Raw genomic sequence first — 17,066 nt, 5'->3', positions numbered from 1 at the left:
CCTTTTTCCTCCTAGTGACTCTAAAGTGTAGGCAAAGTTGAGAACCATCATCTTATTGTTCTGTTTGTCTAACAGTCCCATAGGGTGGGCCTTTGTAGTGATGCTTGCCAAAATGCTGATTCCCAGGTAGGTACCAACCCAAGAGAATCAAATTCAGTACTTTTAGGACAACGCTAAGACTCTGAATCTTTAAGCAAGCCCAAGCCCCATTGTGATTGTAATAGAGGATGCTCTTGGGCCATTTTTTTTTCTCAGTACAGAATTTTAATGTCAAATAATCTCTTAAACTGAGTAAATTAAACTCCTTAGTGACGGAATTTCTGGTATTCTAACAAGCTACTAAGGGAGCTGTTACCAGGGAGGCCTTCCCAAGGACACTAAATCACACTGCACTGGCTGTGTCCTGCCTGAAAGGTATATATATAATATAGTATATAGTATTGTATAGTATATATATAATATGTATGTACTCTCTATATAGTCATCATATGAAACCAGAGTATGTGCAGTAGTCAGAGCACTAGCTGTGAGTCTAAACTGGCAGACATGATACTTTCACAATATACCAGGATCTATATGCTCTGCAAATGAGCATTAGACTCCCAGTGAAGATCAGCAACTTCCGAATATAACCATTGCTTAAAATATTTTTACAATTCTCTTTTATTGGTATTTTCTTCAGAATCTGGAGATATTTCCCCCCTTCTTTCTCTTGTTTTCTAATTACAAAAGTAATATATGTACATACTCATGGTAAACAATTCAATATTACACAAATATACATTTTAAAAAATGAAAGTCTCCCATCATCATCCCCCCCATCAAATACTTTTAACAGTTTGGGGGATGTTCTTATAGATTTTTTTAATGTATGTGTTTACACATATTTTTGTTAACAGAAATGGGACATATACATAGTATTCAACAACTTGCTTGAAAAATAGTTCTCTTAGATATCTTTCCATGTTGGTATAGACTTAGCATTCATTTAAATGACCACATAGCCATTCACTATATAGATACACCATAATTTATTTAAACAATCTTCTGACAAACACTGGACTGTTTTTTATATTTTTTCAATCTTATGAACAATGCTGTGATGATACCTTTATAAATGTTCATTTACACATTGGTTTGAGTATTTCTAGAAACTAAATCCCTAGAATTTGATTAATAGCATATTCTTTACAGATCCTCAATGAGGACAAAACTTCGGTGTTTAAGGATAATAAGTTCTCTAAAAATATTTTTGGTCAAAATAAAACTTGACAGTAGGCGGGAGGAAGTGGGAAAATTTATTGAGCAGCTGCTATTTGCCAATAACAGTGCTAGTAACATGCATTTTCTCATTACTTCTAGAAATTCTAAATATTTTGGCATTATCATTCCATTTTAGAGATGAGGAAATTGTGGCACAGAGAATTGATAAACTTTTCCAAGGTTACCATGTTAGCAAATGGCAGTGCTTAGAACTTACATCTTTCTGATTCTCTCCACCTGCTCTAAGTATGTAGTGTAAAATTATACTGCGGATTTCTTCATTTAAATGCCACTGACTCAAGAAAATCTCAAAAATGTTTTGATTGGCTTAAAAAATTCTGAAATAACTGTATACCATCTCAAACCTATATATGAAAGACACTACTCATCTGAACTACATTAATTTTTCTGTTATTTTTACAATACCTCATTAATTTAGTCACTCCATCTCCCTGTTCTTACTGAATATCAGTGCTGTATATAAAAACAGTGCATCCAAAATACATACATTTCTTTGTTCTGTAATCCTTCTGGATTTTTTTTTCCTTTGCTTATTAATTAATGACCTCTTTCCTTTCATCCTGCTTTTGAAACTCCACCAGTTCTACAGTATTTTTCAAGGTTTTGTTGTGGGGCAGTTTCCTCTGAAAACAAAACATGTAAGCCATGAGATGAAAGGGGTGGGGAAAAACCAGGAGACCAAGACAGTAATATTTGGACAGTTCCACCTCTTTTCTGAATGGTTGTGTCTCAGTTGCTTCACCTTGTATTGTCAACTTACAAGACAATGCTAATGTTTTCCAATGTAATGTTTTTATGATTTGTACATTAGCACCAGGTTTTGCCTTGTTCTAGGGTCTTTCCTGGTACCATCTTTATGTGCTTCCATAGCACCTTTTGCAAACCCCCATCATATCACTATCACACTGTTTCTCATCCTTCCTTCCTCATTAGACTGAGAGTTTCTTGATAACAAAGACCATATCTCTGTTATTACTGTAGCCTTCATAGCACAGCAGCCAGTGCATGATAAATGCTGAATAAATATTTGTTGCTTGCATGAATATCCTCAGAAGCGTTACTCCCCTAAACCTCAGTCAAAGAAGCAAACTCCTGAAGGTGGCTTGATTTAAGGGATGGATATACCATCACAACATAAAGAATTCCAGGAAACTCAATGGCAACTTTCCTCAAATGCAGTCTCTGTTTCCACCTTTCATCAATATTAACACAGAGTTCAGGGCTTAACATTCCCCCAGAAAGGACTTGTTCACACCACAAGCATTAATGTGCAATGTTGATTTCACTGAAGATTCTATAGGGGTATTAGGAAAGAGTAAACTACTTGAACACTGTAAGCAGACTCATTTGGTCCCTGAGGTCCTTTCTTCCTGTGCTTCAATCTTACAAGCTTCCTCCCTCTGTTGTGCAGAACAATTCAGCCCTTACCCTGCTTCTTTCTCCAAACTTTCATGCCCACATCTATCAGAGCCCACAGGAGACACATGCCTTTCGAAGATGGCAGGTGAGTGTGCATTAAAAATAACATCTTTTTCCTATTACATCCATCATGTTTGCAGTTAATAGTACTTAATTCAATTTTCCAAACAGCTTTAAGCAATCTAATGTAAGCAAAAATTATGCCTCTTCCAGGCATGTCATTTTTAAAGTTACCTTCTACCTTTTCAGTCCAAGGAAGAACCAGTTGTTTCTTGTTGGTGACCTCCCATCTCATGGGACCTTTCTGCTTGACATCACCTCTTGGTGCTCCATGGTTTCTAGGCCTCAGAAAAGGGGCCTCCTCACCCAAGGCCCCACCACTCCAGCTGAGGCAGAAACTTTTCTCACCTGATGGCTGAGGTCTCCCTTTCTCTGCCCTCTAGGAAATCTTCTCCCTTATTAACCTAAATAATTATAATGCAACTGCAAATTTATTGATCCACTACTATATGCCAGGTACTTGTTGCTGAGCACTTTTTATACATTAACCCATTTGCTCTCTAAGACCACCCTGTAAGTGGTGATTATCATTATTCCCATTTCACAGGTAATAAAACTTAAGGAAATTAAGTAATTTGCCTAAAGGTGCTTAACTCACATGGGGTTTGAATGCAGCTCTGATCCCAAAGCCCGTGCATGTGCTTTAGACCATTTCCTCTGAATATGGATCCAGCATTACCTCCTTGTAACTGGGGTACTCTAGACATTCCCGTTCTGTTTCTATCTTGTGATGTCTATCTTGTTGATCTAGGGCTACTCAGAGGCCATAACTTTAACCTTGCCTATAGGCCATCTATACTCTGGTGAACTGTCTTGCCCTTAACTCAGACTGTGTGGCTTCCACCCTAGCCATTGGCACAGGTGTCTCTGGACCCTTATTTTTTCTTTTCTTTCATGCTGTAGCCTTAGATGATTTACTCTTACCTTCTTTTCTTCCTCTTCAGTATTTCTACCAGTTATTAAATCTCTCCTAAGGAAGATAAGGTACCTAGTTCTGTCTACATCCAGCCCAACCTCAAGAAACTTACCAATTTTTCATTTTTATATCATCTTTGGAAGTTCCTGGAAATTCTTAAAGGTCTCCCAGTACATATTCTTATTCTCAAAGAAGAATTTTTACTGAACTGAAAATAACTAAGAAAAGATCTCTGAGTCATATTACTAGATGACAAAGGCAAAGTTCAGAGAAGTGTATCTGATATGCTACCCTGTAAAAGGATAGAAAAACTGCCTGGTTTTGGTAGCTTCACAGTAAAGATCTTTACTGGGTAAATGATGGGTAGGGACAGGAGGAGATTTCACTATATATCTTTTATAATTTTTGGTGTTTGTACCATGTGGATATATTACCAATTTTTTTAAAAGATGAGTACCTTTTTTTAAAAAGAAATGCAAGTAGCTTTCCTGATGGGCAGTAGAGGGTGTTTTGCTACAGGAGTTAGTAAACAATAATAAAAAATAATAAATGAAAAAAATGGTTTTGAGAAAGAACACAAAGGCAAAGAACCTGTTCCAGAAGAAATACTCAGGTCAATGAGTATTTCACATAAATGTGGTGATCCAAAACACCCCATGTTATGGGCAATTAGGGCAGTAGTCTGAAAGCAATTGGTTGGTAACAGAAAGTACTAATACAGCTATATGTGTCCTGTTTCTTGTACTACACATGCCTGGAGTCAGGGGCTTCTCTCATACAACTAGAACTCAATAAATGTTTAGTAGTAATAGGGAAAGATTACCACATAGAATCCCTTTAACTCTAAGAGGAGCAAGAAGCCATTTTGGTGTGATTTATTTGAGTCCTAAAAAGACAACAGAACCTTTTGGGGCACAGTCAAGTTGACATTAGCTCAATCTCTACTTAATAGCCTAAAATAGATGGCAGTCAAGTAAGCAGTTGTGCCATAATTTACATTCCTAACCCTAGTCTTGAGGAATGGATAACCTGCCCTAGCCCAGTTCCACATATTTCCCAGTACATGTGACTTGAGGAAGCTAGGATCAGTTCTCAGGGAATCTGAGAACTTTGCTAGCCTGAATTTATTACCTTCCAAATACTCTTTAGCACATCCTAGGGTAGAACAAATCCCCAGTGCCATCTCTAGAAGTGACTGGCCTTCTCAGTTTTCTTTGGCTTGGAGATGACCAAGGGCTGACACCTGACATCCTCTACCTTGAGATAAGAATGGTTTGGATGTGACTTCAGGCCTTCTCTACATTCAGATCCATTTCCCTGACACCCTGGGAGTGGATAAATGGCAGCTTAGTTTTTGTCATATCACTCTTCTGGCAGATGGGATTTCATCCAGATAGTGTCTTAAGCCTTATTTTAGAATATTTAAAGTGACTTAAAACAACATGAGCAATATGGATAGAAAGTTGGCTTTCAACTTTCCCCAATCATAAGAGTTGTAAACAAAGTCCAGTGAATTTGGTGAGTCCTAAATTATTCCAGACTAAGAGCTGGAATAGATAGCTGGATCCTTTCATCCTGGGAGCCTAAATCTGAGAGAGTAATTAAATGTCTGATTAGTAATCTGAATTTTTATGTTTTTTTTTTAAGATTTTAAACATAAAATATTCTTCTAAATCTATTTTCATTTGCATGCAGATGGTTTGTTTGGAAAATGCTATCAGTAACAAAACCTGTAAGGGAGTGAAGGAGGCAGGATGGGGCAAAAGGAGAAGCTGAATTTAGTTCAGTCACAGCAGAGTCTTCAGCTGATCCCCTGGGAAGCTCTGAACCTGGGTGGCTCTTGAGAGCTTTCCAGAATTGAAGTAAGGGATGGGCTTTCTATTCCTGCATAAACCAGTTATTGGGTATGAGCCACCCAAGGAGGGGTAACCTGTGTGAGGCAACTCCCTTAGGCTGAAGGCAGTTCCTGGGGAGAGATTCAGCTGTGGCCTACAGCAAGCAACACTCCTGGTAGCTGAGAGGATGACTACCTTGGTCCTCAAAGAGAATCTGAGCAGCCCACAGCAGCGCCTACTACACAATCACACATTGAAATGAATACCCAACAGATACATCATACCCTGAAAGTAGCATGCAGTTAGCCCAGAGAACACAGTAAGTACGAAATTTGATGGAGCCACGCCCTGCTCAATGTGTTAGGAAAGTTCTTGAAGCGTAATTGTCTGTGTATGATTACCTTCTGACTCTGAAATTGCTAGTTCAGTAAGCAAAAAGAGGCTGATTAAAAGTCATATCTATTCTAAAGCCCTCAGAGGCAGGGCCTCTCAGGACCAGTTGAAAAGAAAATTCTTACTACAGATTCTTCCACATTTTCTCCGTTTCTCTGTATTCCATGAGCAGGTGGCTACTACCTGCAGCTGATAATTACAGGCTGCACCATGAAAGGAACTTGTCTGTAGTGCCAGGACTAACAGGGAAGTATGCAGCTTATGTCTGACCCTTTTTACAAAGGGGGAAAATATCCTTTTGTTATGGGCCATAAGGTTTTCAAGGCTGCTATCCATGGCAAATGTTCACTATGCTTAAAGGCTAAGGGCCAAGCATACAACCTTTTAAGAGCTTGTCAGCAGAAAGTCCATTCACTGAAAGCCTTGGCTGTCCTACACAATTGGTGGGCAATCAAAGCCATATTGTGTTCCCCCTTTGTAAAAAGGTAAAAGTTGTAAAGCTTCCACCACTGAAAATAATGAATATTTCACCTTTAATTTTCAGTGATGATGATGATGATGATGATGATAAAGTGTTGCCATGGACTTTGTAGATTAAAATGGACGTTTTGAACTTGGGTGAGATATTTTCTCTTCTGGGATGAAGCAAGGCAGCCATTTTGACAATATCTAAGAAAATGACACAGCAGTTCTGGGCAGGAATATTGCAAAGGCTTCATGGAAATTATAAGAACAATTGAAACAAAGAGTTGGCCCCAGCCTGGGTAGTTATGCCCTCCTTTCTCACTCCCCTCCTAATTCACATCCACTGATAGCTGCCAAACATGTTTATTTAATTATTAAGGATATTGAACAATATCACATCAAAAGTATTACTATTATTAGAATTTTTATTCAATATTACTAGTCGCTCAGATAATTTATAAGATTCTCATAATCTAAGTTTGGTCACAAAGTAATAGTAGGAAAAAATGAAGCAAGTGTTTTCCATTATGACAGCAATAATTTTGTTCATTCTGATTTCTAAAATTATTACTTGAGAATAGGCTAAAATAGCACATATTATTTGTATAATCATATAAGTATTTCAGGATTAGAGACAAAATTATGAAATTTTAGAATTAGAGATAACCTTTGAGGTTTTGGGGAGGAAACTTTCACAAAGAGGAAAAAGGCCCAGAAACTTTCTAGATGTGTGATCTGGACAAGTTGCCTAAATTGTTTGTCCTGTTTCCTCATCAGTAAACCCATCACCACAAAGAGTTTTTAAGATGATAAAATGAAATAATTCATATAAAGCAGTTAGAAGAGTGCTTGGCACAAAGTAAACACTCACTAAAGTAAGCTGACATTATTAGCTTATCCCTGGTCCAGCAAGCTAGCACCAGTTTTTGGAGAGGCAAAGCAGGGCAAAGATGATGGGAGAGGTGGAAGGGTAGAGAGAGGATTCCAAGGATAAGCAATGGAGGAAATCCAAGCACCTGTAGGGAAAGCATCTGCAGTGGGGAATGAGAGAAAGCCAAAACTCAGAAATTAAGGAGTAAATGAGAGGGCAGCAAGGGATCAGGGACCATCTGAGCAGCAGACCCTTAAAGTGAAACAAGCAGAGAATCTGGGGAAATGTTCAGGGCTTCTTGTCTGCTCCTTCCCTGGAAGCAGAATGATCTCAGTGTGGGCAGGCTTGAGGCTCAGCAGGCACAGATGGAGGTAGACCAGCAGTACAGGTGTGTGTGTGTGTGTGTGTGTGTGTGTGTGTGTGTGTGTGTGTGTGTGTGTGTGTGTGTGTGTGTGTGTGTTTGTGTTTCTTGGCCCCATTGCCCTATTACTTAAAGTTCTGATCTATATGCTATACTTAGAGTCTAAGAAGACTTTGGGGACCATCTTCACCTGCACCCATCAAGCTTTTCCTCTCTCAATGTCAAGCCCACGTCTTTTGTCCAGAACAGCTGCTACTCTGGGCTGCTGCTGCCAACAGAGGTTCTCTGTTTGCAAAATTCTCTGTTTGGTTGTCACTGTTTGGCTATTACCCCACTACAAAGGAACAACTAAACAAATGAGTTTAAACTATTCACTTTTCAAATATTAGGTTAAGGCTATCTGAAGTTTGATCAAGATATGGTGGATAAGAAATCACTACCCCTCCGAAAAATTTAGGTTATGATTCAAGTGCTCTTTTAAGAAGTATTTCAGAATGTTGACTGTATGCAACATAACAGTGCTGTATACCCCAGCGCCCAGCAACCACAGTGTGGCTACCTGTCGTCAGTCGTTTGTGATGAGAGATGGGTGAAGCATTTGGTCATTCAAAAAGCACCAACCTTCTTCTCCTGACTTGCTATTCCCTGAAGGTACCACCCTATCTGTGCTTTCCTTCTACTCCCCAAATTGTCAAGAAGCTAGTCCATACTTGTTTCCATGGCCTCACCACCCACAATCACATTGGACTGTATAATCCTTAATTCTGTATCCTCATCACTCAGCTAAATTGTTCTTTGGAGGTTGTCATTACCTGTCATATCACCAAATATAATGGTTTGTAACAATATTTAACCTTCCTGACTTCTCTGTGGCACTGGATGCATTTAAAAATCTTCTCCCACAGTTTTCATGACCCTGAGCCACTATAGGCTTCCTGCCTCTCTGGCAGCAACTCCTCTGGATCCTTCTTTACCTATTTTTCCTTCTTCCCTCTAAATATCCAAAGTGTGTGTCCTCTTGCTCTTATTTTCCCTCCTTTTACCCTCTGTGTCTAGTTTATTAGATATGGAAGGGCCTCCAGACAGTGAACTGTTGGAAACACAGAATATCCAAGACTAGTTATATACGGCCAGGGGACTTTGCAGAATCTCCGACCAGAAAATGAGAGCAGGCATTAGGCCAAGCACCAAAGCAGGAGAAACCAATATAGCAAGGCTGCACTGGGGCGCCGTGCTTGGATGCAGCTTAGGATATAGGGCATGGGCACGAAGGTACTTGCCCACAGGATAAAGGAGGGGTCCAGAGCAGTTTACAGGCCAGCATGCTTGAAGAAGCTTATTTCTGGTGATCGTATTCAGCAGCTTTAACAGTGTTCCTGGTCTCTCCATGGGGGTTAGATATCCCTTTGTACTTCCCCATCAAGTCCTTATCATCCTGGATATGGTATATTGTATATGTAGTAGCCTATATCCACCTCCAGACTCTAAGATCAGGAGAAAAAGACCATACGTATTCCTTTCATACCATTTGATTTATAACACCTAGACTGTGTTTATCTCATAGAAGGGGCTAAATAAATATTTGTTGAAAGTGTGAATGAACCAAGTTTTTAACTTTGGAAATCAAGTAAGTGGAAAGTATGGGAAAGAAATCACATGTAAACTAAGATAAAATTTGTGCAGAGTTTATATACCAGTCAGTCATGTAGCATTGCTAGAGGTTGGCTGCAAATTTCACTCTGAACTTCCTAACAGTCAAAGCAAAGAAAAAAAATCAGTTCTAAAATTTATAGTGCCTATAAAATTTAAAAAGAAAAGTTGCTCAGGTAATACAGCTATCCCTGTATTAAAAGAAATGTGTCCACGGATTCTCACAGAGTTACTAGCTGGGCTATAGATAAAATGTTCCAGGGTATCTGCATATAGATACAATAGTGAGAGCTGTAGGGCTGTTTTTTACAATGCTCTTCCATATAGGCTAATCACATATCTTAAATTTAAAGTAATTCTATGACAAGGAAATCAGAGTAACATAGCCAAGTGCCCAGAACTCTGATGGCCTTGTTTGATACAAGGATAAAATTTAGAACATCTAGAACAAGGCATGTTCTGAGGAGCATGGCATGACTATTCTTTCTGATATGATTGAAAACAAAGATTTTTGTGGTCAAGCACATTTGGGAAATGTTGCATATTCATGTTAAATCTATATTTTTAGATATTTACTTGTACATTAATATGTATTAAATGCTCTAAGAAGTCCTTCAGTAAAGGAACTTCATCTAATCCAGAGTTTTATCAAAATAATTTGATGATATAATACTGACAATATTTCAGGGAAATTTAAAGACAATACTTTGGGAAGCAATCATCAGAGAAAATTATGGGCCACATATCTTTAGGCAACCCTGTGTGACTGTTTCTCAGAGCTACCTTCTTGATAAGAATCTGTCCATTAGTGTTCCAAGTTATTCCCTCCGGCAAGAACTTGGACTGCAGATATTCTGTGCTCTCAATTACAGATGGACCTTTGCCTAGACAGTCAACTGAATAGGAGGTCTTCTAAAGAGGGTAAATCTCCTAGTCAATCTTTGCACCCACACTCTCTCCAGGAAGGACCCAAAGGCAGGCCGAATATTGTCTTAGGAAACAGTCGTGACTGTAGTCTGTTTAAACCTAGTAATACAATCTGAATCAACTCAGTGGAAAACAATCTGAAAATCTAAGTTAGTCTGAACTGCAGTAATAGGATTCTTCCCAAGAACTTCTAGGTCCTTCTAGAAGTGGTGAGGAATGCACTGCTATTATTTTTTTAAATCACATCTATTGATTATATTAACCAATGACTCTGTCATCTGTAAGTTAATGTGCCAGTCATTCAGGCTGCTTGATTTTCTCCACTGAAACTTAAGATGTAATCACTAGATCATAAAAAATTAAACAATACATTGCCTCTTCTATCTGGGCAGGCCTGCTTCATACTAATAGTGGTTAATACAATCTCCATAGCAGGAAGGGAGAGAATGAGGTTTGTGTCCTCGTGTATTCCCTATTTCTAACTAAGTGAAGATTTCCCTTTGTATCACATCAGAAAACCATCAGCTAAAGGAGGGACCAGGCACTGGAGCCCAAATCACTCAGGCAAAATGGGAAAGAGCCTCAGGAGGGAACCTAACTTTTGTTTGTTTGTTTTTTGTGTTAAGAAATCTCTAAAATATTTCTTTCCCTAACCTACTAAGTTTTATAGGATCAAGAAAGGTAAAGTATCACATAAATGAAACAGATTAGTAAGCTAAAATCAATTTTACATTTTATTCTGGAGTTCATTATATTTTTGGCAGCAAATTTACCTTCCTAATTATGTTATACTTAGGTTGAAATTAATTTTAATGGGTATTTCCTGTGAACACACTGAATAAGAAGCAGAAAACCTGCCTGAGATTAAATATTGACCTTGAACAATCCAAAATTCCCACTCGCTTTGGATGACCTCATGCATGCCCATGACTTCACCTGTCCCTGATGCTCTGAGGACTTCCAAGTCAACATCTCTCCTCCAACCTCTCTCCTGAACCATGTGGTGCCTCCCAGCTGACTCTTGGGCAACTTCACCTGTATGTGCCACATGCAATGTGAGATCATCATCTTTCCGACCATCTGTCACATCTTCTCACCTCTCCCATAATCTCAACCTCAATGATTGGAACCACCTCCCACCCAGCTGCCCAACCCAAAATCTGGAAGCCAATCTAGACTCCTTAATCTTACCACCATCTTTCCTGAGACTAAAACCTGCATTTTTTGCCATAACTGTGTTTTCACAGTCTAACCAAGTGTTTCCTAGTGAAGACACTATTGATAATTGGAGCACAACAATTTTCTTCTCTGTGCAAGAGCATCCCACCCATAGGACAATAATCTATGATGTGTCCTTGTTTCAAAACATAAATTAGGCTCATTATATTCTCATTCTCCCATGCCCCTTGAATTTATAGTAAGAAATGCAAACAGAATGAGCCATTTGTCAGGAGCTGCTGTTGCTGAAAGGTCATATAGTAGAGATGCCACAAGGAAAAAGTAATGAGTCAAAGTCTGTGTGGGCATGAGAGACATGGGGGGACCAGCAGAATCACACAGGGAGCACATGGCCTGGACTCCATTCCACCATTGTCCCATCAGACCCCAGTGGCACTGGCAATAGCATTGGAGGGCCCCTGAGAAGAAGCACAGAGAAATCAGGGCACCAGGATTGCTGAGCAGCAGAGTGACCCCTATAGGTAGAGGCAATGCTTATCTCTGATCTGTCTCCAAAGATCCTCCCAAACCTAATGTGACAGGTCTTCCTTTTTTGCATTGCACCACTCCACAGAGAAAAGAGCAGGCCAAAGGAAAAAGCTTTTCCTAGCTCTGCTTCCACAGACCACAGTCCTCATAACCACACGCAAGTGTTCCTGGAGCACTTTCTCCCATCTGTAAAAATTTTAGTATCTGCCCTACCTGAGGTCTTGCCCAGTGATTCGTTAATTGTATGACCTTGGGCAAGTCATTTGGCCTTAACAAGCCCAGTTTCCCCAGTTTTAAACTAGGGTCATAAAATCCATTTCACAAAGAGGATGCAATAATAAAAAAAGATAATGTATGTAGAAAGTGCCTTATAAACTGATAATTACCATATGTGTCTACAAGGTTATTGTTATTGTTTCCTTTTTATAAGCCTTGCAAGCGTCACAGATTTTTTCATTGGTACTTGAGAGTTGTACATATAGATATAACCTATTCATTAGCATTATCCTAAAATCTTACTCAGTTCTACAGATTTTGTTACTTAAATCTTAATCCTGCTTTTGTACTATTTTATAATTGAAGATTATCATTTAAGTTTAGTAGTCTCAGTCAATAAGGGATTGCTTTACTTCTAAAAACCATTTGTCACTTGCCTTTTATCATGACATTTTGAAATCCTTCTGCAAGCTATAAATCAATGCTTTTCTTCTTCTTACTACCCTGTTTCAGTTTAACTATTGTAACAGCTTTAGAACCCTTATATAGCTGCAGAGCATTTCTTCTGAGATTGTTTATTACATGTTTTCCATTGGTAACAATGGATAATTTTTCAAATCCTTTCAGGCACCTGGAACTCTGAGAGTCCCTGAAACGTGGACCTCACTTTTTGCTTCCCACCATCCAATCAATTGTTGACTTATTTTGTCTGTTTCTAAGTGTCACTAGAATTCGCCCACTGCTGTTCTCCGAGTCCCAACCACTGGTGTCTCTCACCGAATGCCTCCAGCAGCTCCCGGACAGGTCCCCCTGCTCTCAGTCTCCCCTGAAGGTGCTGTGGGTACATCCATGAGTAATGCAGGCAAGGCGTGAGGTTCCAGTGCCATGGAGCTTTTTTAAATTAGTGGAATAAAGACCAATAAAAGGTCCTCAAGAAAACCCCAGTTTGCAAATTGTGATGAATGCTACATGAGAAAATAAGCAGAGAGCTGAAATAGAGAATATAGGGGAATGAGGCACTATAATGGTAAGAGGGGGTCAGGGAGGACCTCTCTGAGGTGACTTTCAAGCTAAGATTGCAAGAGTAAGAATTAGCTAGCCAAGAAAGGAGGAAGAACATGCTGGGCAGATACAGAGGGCCTGGGTGGAGAGCAGCCAAGAACTCGGGAGGGCCAGTGGGGGGCGGCCCCCATTGCTCCGGGCGGCAGCAGCACTCCTCTTCCCTCACGCAGACACAGCACACACATGGGACTGATAATGAAGCACCCACCTAGGTGAAGGATGCCCTTTCTATAGTGTAAATAGGATTACCTCAAAGACTTCATGATTTCCCATTCTTCTTAAATGTTCAAACATCTTGATTAGTACAAGATTTACAAGAACCTTCACACTCAGACCTCTGCCCGCTTCCCACCCTCACCTGTTCCCATCCTTCTCACCCTGCACTGACCTTCAAGCAGTTTCTTGAAAAATCACTGTGCTTCTTTGTGTCCAAGGCAACTCCTCTGTCCTGCTGACTGGAAAATCCTTTCCCTTCACTTGATCAATCCTTGCTCACCTTGGAAACCTTAACTTAAACATCACTTCCTCTAACAAGGCCTCTCAAAGCATGTGTCTGGGAACTTCTCTATCATTCACATTGCCCCTTAGTTACTGTGTGTCTAATTCCAGTCACTACAATTCACTTCAGACATCTAGGAAGGCAGTTCATGGAACTTTTTAGGATCACTCCTGGTGTGGTTGACATTACATTCATCAGCTATTCTTGGCTGAGGATCTTAAACTGTTCTACGCTTGACTCATTACCTTTAAAAACTCTTCCTGAATGCATGGAGGGAGTTCTCTGTATCATGCCAATACAACATTCACAACAGCAGCTCTGTCTAGGCTAGTCAGAGTGGTTACAGATACACCAGAAGACCACCTTCCTTAAGCACACTATAAGACAGAGTAGTAATAGTATGGCTAGAATATCTTAACATTAGCAAAGTCTATTTGGAGGTTGTAAGCAGTGGAAGGGAGAGAAGGGAAGTGAGGTTCCTAAGATCACATTCTCAAGCTAAGTACAGGAGAAAAAAATATGATTTCACCTTTTACAACATACTTCTACAGACAGAATCCAGAAGTGAGGAAATGGATTTAAGATGTTTAAAATCATGCTACAGTGAAATAATGCTTAATATCAACTTCCTTTCACTATAATTTGTATGCAACCAGCCCCCTCCTGAAGCAACTGGTTTTCAGAAACACAGTAATGTTTGTATACTTACATCTTTTTTTTAACCCATGTGACTGTAGATTGCTTGAGATCAAAGAGATCAAACCTGAAAAAATAACGAATGTTTACAGTTCTGAGCAGAAATGCCATGAAGGAATGTTAATGCAAATGAGTGATTTATTAGTTATCAAGTACCTCATGCTTGACACTTTGCTATATAGCATGTGCAAAGATCAGAGAAGAGTATGATGTAGTCACTGCCTTAGGTTCCTCAAACATGATATGAAAAGCTTGCTTCCCTTCATTCTGGTAGGAAATCACTTCAGTATTAAATTCCAGAGGGGGCTTGTAAGAGATATTCCTACTGAAATGTCAAATTCCTTCTTATACTAGTTATAAACTCATTAACAACTTACTTTAGTTATAAGAAAGAATTTGAGGTGATATATGTATATGTATGCAACAAAATCAAAAGTAAAACTAAATAGAGCAAAGGCATACTAAGAGGTAGAAAAGTAAGATGAAGCTGGGAATAAGCAATTATGTTGTTTCCAATGTCTTCAGTTTCACTGCTGTTGGGCAGAATGCAATTTTTATAGGTGTGTTAAGGGACATTTGTTATAATTTCCACACTATGCATACCCTCATTTAAAAAAAAAAAACTCTTTCTAGAATTTATCCAAAGCCCTAACTTTGTTTGTAAACTCCTAAAATTAGACCCTAACTGGTTGTATCAGCACTTGGTTCATTAGGAATAAATATTCTTTGAAATTCTTCTGCACTTCAATAATCAATAAATTTAACATCGACAATATTCCCAATCACCTGAATACGTCCCCTGATAAGGCAAAAAAAATGTGACTCTGTCAGTCCAATAGTTTCTTTCTCCTGACAAAACCCCACAGCTCACAATTCCTGAGAAGTGGATGTCAGTCCTCCAGAGAACAAATGCCTCTAGGCTGCTTCACTGGCTGTTTCTCAACCAGCCAAGATGCAAAATTGTGGCTAGGTTTAAAGGCACCACAATGGCAATATCCTAAGAAGCCACTAGGTGGAAGGGATTTTTTTTCTCATTTCACAAAACCTTTGTCTTAATTGAAGCCATCCCCTCCAGTGTACAAGAACTTTAAATTAAGTATTCTGATTTTTTTGTCACTGCATCTTCCAGATGAGCTCCTTGTTATTTTTCTCTTGCAAAGAGGTTATTTTTAAAGGGCACATTGGCACATTCTCCCCAGTTACCCTGAAAGAGCAAACATTATATTTGAAATGAGAAGGGGTACTTATGCAGGTCTGTTTCTCGTGTACTGGAGCTGTGGTCAGGATGGTCTGTTGGTTTAATGAGCCACAAGCAGATTGTGTGTGACCCAGGAGGGTGGAGTCCTCGTGGCTGTGGACCCAGGAAGCAATATCCTAGAAGCAAAGGAAAGTTTTGTAAGGGTATTAGCAGTGTGTTAGAACAGGGATGATGTGAATAGTATTACATAGCAAGATGAGGACAAAATGAGGGGCAGTAACAAAAGTAGTTACCCTTCAGTACAAGAGAGGAGAAAAGAAGGATGGTGCCCCCTTTCCACCAATGTTAAGAAACATGAGGCAGCAGCTGGGTCTTCGGGTAATGTGCAGATGTGGAATGAAGTTCATCAGGAAGGTTTCCTTGAAGGTGTGAGTTTTGAGCCATGCTTTGTAGCAGGACTCAGATGGGGGCAAAGGGACTTCTTGGGGCTAAAATGCCAAGGTCAGACAGCAGAGAGGTGGGGTAGAGGTTCATCCTGCCATAGCACAGAGCAGTTGTTTCTGGAGCAGTCACATGGGCTCTGGAAATACAGCTCCAGCCAAGCTGGCCGCAACCATCCAAGTCAAGGCTGAGGTGGGAGGGGTAGCAAGGTCTAGGCAGGGTAGGTGTCATTTCAGCATTAAGCATGAACAAGAGTTCTATAGCACTTCCTGGCCTGATGAGGAGGGGAGGTCTATGTAGAAGAGCAATAAAAAACGGTGGTCCCAGTGGGATTAGAAGGCTGGCCTGGTTAGACGAGTTCAGATATGAAATGACTGACTTCAGGAAATCCCTGGAAGTTCTTGAAAGAGAACTGACATTATGCAAAGGGGTTTAAAGAAGACTATTCTGATGACTGTGCCCAATGAATTGAAGAGGAGAGATTGTGTGTATGGCAGGAAGCACCAATTCAGGAGGTTGTATCTGTTGCCAGATGCACCACTGTCTGACCCTAAGGCAAGTTTGCTGATTTGGGACTAAACCACTGGATTAAACCTCCTGGTTTATTATTGTAGGCATCAAGTTTTCAAGTTAAAAAAAGATTGATGCAGTCAGTCAATGCCTTGCTTTAAGAAATAGTTCATTGTAAACCATTACAACAACAAAAACTGAAATTGTGGTCATCATTATGTCAAAAAAAATGTTTTTATAAGGCCTGAAGTTTGCTAAAGATGACTGCTAGTACTCTGTAACACTTCTAAACCAGGGTGTTTATCCAGAAGGGATGAATGACCTCACAAAGTGATCAATTGCATTCATTAAGGCAGAGTTCTACCTCTGCTGGAGTTAGCAGCATTTTGATCAAAAGTAGCATTATTTTAGGAATAAACCCTGAGTGGTGAATTTACAGACCCAAGAAAGTGATGACTATATTCTATATATGCAATCAACCTGTCTGACAGTGGTCACTGCTGCCTGATTGACACTCAGCACAAAACCACAAGTGGAGCTAAAGATATGCAGGCCT

At 39.6% G+C, this 17,066-nt stretch overlaps 1 long non-coding RNA gene across 1 annotated transcript; it reads right to left on the bottom strand.

The window, feature by feature from the left end:
- Positions 1-1,778: 1,778 nt before the first annotated feature.
- On the bottom strand, positions 1,779-15,728 carry LOC118910294 (uncharacterized). Its single transcript, XR_005023890.2, has 3 exons — positions 15,606-15,728; positions 14,375-14,428; positions 1,779-1,907 (listed from the first exon to the last, which is right to left on the bottom strand). It is a non-coding gene; the product is annotated as an uncharacterized LOC118910294 (long non-coding RNA).
- Positions 15,729-17,066: the final 1,338 nt, after the last annotated feature.

This window comes from Manis pentadactyla, chromosome 11 (genome assembly GCF_030020395.1).
Source record: "Manis pentadactyla isolate mManPen7 chromosome 11, mManPen7.hap1, whole genome shotgun sequence".
NCBI classification, from domain to species: domain Eukaryota; kingdom Metazoa; phylum Chordata; class Mammalia; order Pholidota; family Manidae; genus Manis; species Manis pentadactyla.
Note: the sequence above shows the minus strand (reverse complement) of the source record. Positions and strands in the feature narration are given on the sequence as shown.